This window comes from Melanerpes formicivorus, unplaced genomic scaffold (genome assembly GCF_026170545.1).
Source record: "Melanerpes formicivorus ecotype bairdi unplaced genomic scaffold, bMelFor1.0.p_v2 SCAF_519, whole genome shotgun sequence".
NCBI classification, from domain to species: domain Eukaryota; kingdom Metazoa; phylum Chordata; class Aves; order Piciformes; family Picidae; genus Melanerpes; species Melanerpes formicivorus.
The window spans coordinates 57,501-60,000 of record NW_027142871.1 but is presented as its reverse complement, the minus strand read 5'-3'; the positions used below and the strand labels follow the sequence as shown (position 1 = coordinate 60,000).

General features: G+C 77.3%; 1 non-coding gene across 1 annotated transcript; it reads left to right on the top strand.

The window, feature by feature from the left end:
• Nucleotides 1-2,019: 2,019 nt before the first annotated feature.
• Nucleotides 2,020-2,172, top strand: LOC137460109 (5.8S ribosomal RNA). The gene has a single exon (XR_010992663.1). It is a non-coding gene; the product is annotated as a 5.8S ribosomal RNA (ribosomal RNA).
• Nucleotides 2,173-2,500: the final 328 nt, after the last annotated feature.

Sequence of the window (2,500 nt, the reverse complement as noted above, 5' to 3'; positions counted from 1 at the left end):
CGGGCCCTCGGCCCGCCCAGCCGCGTCGCCGTCGTCGCCGGCCCTGCGCCGGTCCGCCGCCGGGGCCGCCGTAGCCGGGCGCTCGCCGCGCGGCGAGCGCGCGGCATGGGCGTCCCCAGCCGCGTCCCTCCTCCCCGAGCGCAGCGCCGGCTGACTGAGGGAAACCCCGGGCCTCGGGCCAGGCCAGGGGCGCGGTGGTGGCGGCGGACGTCGGGCGCGGCCCCCGCGGGCGGACGCTCCCCCCGACGGCGGCAGTGGGGGGAGGCACCCCCGCGGGGCCTTAAGTCTGGTTTCCCTCACCCCAGGGTCAGGTACCTAGCGTTCCGCGCCTTCGTCCGCGGCCTTGCCCTACCGCGGAGGAAGCCGGGCGGCGGTTTAAAGACCCGGGCGGCTCGGCGCGCCACCCCCCGGATGCGGGGGCGAGCGCGGGGGCGGGCGGGTGCCTTCAGAGGGGCGGGGGTTGCCCCCGCAATGCCTCTGGCTAGGTCCGCCGTCGTCGCGCTCGTCGTCCTCCGGGGGCCCGCCGGGCCGGGGAGGGGACTCTGCTGCCCCCCCCTCTCTGCGGTCCGAGCGCTCGGCCGGAGAGAGCCCACCGCGCGAGGTCGGCCGTGGTCCGGCCCCGCGCCTCGCCTCGCCACGGGCGTCCCCGGCGGCGCGTTGAAGCGCGGGCTTCTCGCGGGCCGGGGCGGCGAGCCCCCGCGGTGGGGGCTGGCCCAGGGCGCTTCGCCCCCGCCGGGGGTTTTGTGCGGGCGCGTTGCCGCGGCTCGGCGGCGGCGCCTCTTGCGGCGCGGGCCGCTGCGGACCTCCCGGTCCCTTTTCCCTTTGCCCAGGCCCCAGAGCGGGGCCCCGGCGAGCTGGCGCCCTCGGCGGTCTCGCGCTGCCGGTTCCCCCCCGTCCGGGGCCGGTTTCGGGTGGCGTGACCGCGTCCGAGCGGCGGCGGGCGTCGCTCGGCGTCTCCGGCTCCGGTCCCTCGCCGGAGGGCACCCTGCCACCGGCTGCGGCTGTCCCGGTCCCGGGCCCTGCCCGCGGGCTTCCCCGTTCGCCTTCCCGGCGCGTGCCGGGTGGGGGACGGGCGGGCAGCCGGGGGCGTCCCACCCCCGGTCTCCGCGTGGAAACGGGGAGAGCGGGGGCCCGCCCCCCGGCTCAGCGCCGTCCGCTGTCCGCCTGGCCGCGGGGCCACGGAAGGGGTCGAGCGAGCGAAGCCGGCGGCGCGGTGGCGCCGGGGGAGGATGGAAGGGGCTCGTGCCGCTGGGGTTTGTCGGTCGGCGGGTGCGCCGCCCGGCGAGGGCCGGCGGGTCGCCGCGGTGGCGTCCCACGTGGGCTCGGGCTTTCCGTCTCGCAAGCCGTTTTCCGTCCCCCGCGGCGGGGGGGGGTTCGGTGGCGAGAGGAAGCCGCCCGAGGGCGCGAGCCGGCCGGGGCTCGGCCCCGGGGCCAAAGCGGGGGAAAAGAAAGTCCGGGATGGGCCGCAGCGGTGGCGGCGTTGGAGGGGCCGGTGCGGAGGCGCGCGCGCGCTCTCCTCCGGCGGGGTTGTGCGCCCGGCCCCCCTCGCTCCCCGGGGCGGGGGGGGGGGGGTCTCCGCTGCCTCGCTTCGTGGCGTCTCCGCGACGGCACGGGGCGGCCAGCGAGAGACACACCCCCCCCCCGCCGTTGGGTGGGGAAGCGAAGGGGGTTTTATTTCCCCGTGCACGCGAGGCGAGGCCGGGTTCGGGGCACGTTCCCGGCGGCGCGCGGCGGGCCTCCTCCGCGCCGAGGTCGGAGCGAGCCCGGGCGCCTGGTCCGGCCCCGAAGCGCCGCAAGGTGCGTTTTTCCCTCCTCGGGGGAGGGAAAAAAGCCGGGAGCGCGGGCTCCCCGCCCCTTGCTTTTGCCGCTTCGGGGTTTCGTTTTATTTTCCCCCCCTCTCCTGTGCTTGTACGGTCAATGTGAGGCGAGCGGCCGCCGTGCCGCGCTCTCCGAGGGGCCGCTCCTTTGCGAGCGGTCCCGGCCCCTCCGCGCTGGCGGGGCGGTGCCGAAAAGCCAGACAACTCTTAGCGGTGGATCACTCGGCTCGTGCGTCGATGAAGAACGCAGCTAGCTGCGAGAATTAATGTGAATTGCAGGACACATTGATCATCGACACTTCGAACGCACTTGCGGCCCCGGGTTCCTCCCGGGGCTACGCCTGTCTGAGCGTCGCTTGACGATCAATCGCCGCCTCGGTGCCCGCCGAGCGGCGCGGCTGGGGTCGCCTCGCAGGCTCTCCCCCGGGCGGGGAGGGGCCTTCGTCCCCCTAAGTGCAGACTCGGGGAGCGCTCCGTAGCTCCCCGCTCCCGGAGCGCCCGCTCTCGCGGAGTTCGTCCCGCCGGGGCTTCGCCGGCAGGGGTTCCCCGTTGGTCCAGCGACGCCCGGTGGGGCGTTGGGGGAGACGAGAGCCCGGTTGGGGGAGGAGGCGCGGGCCTCGCCCCCCCCGGCACTCCCGCGCGGGCGCGGCTGTCTGCGGGTGGGTACCGCGGGGGTACCGTGC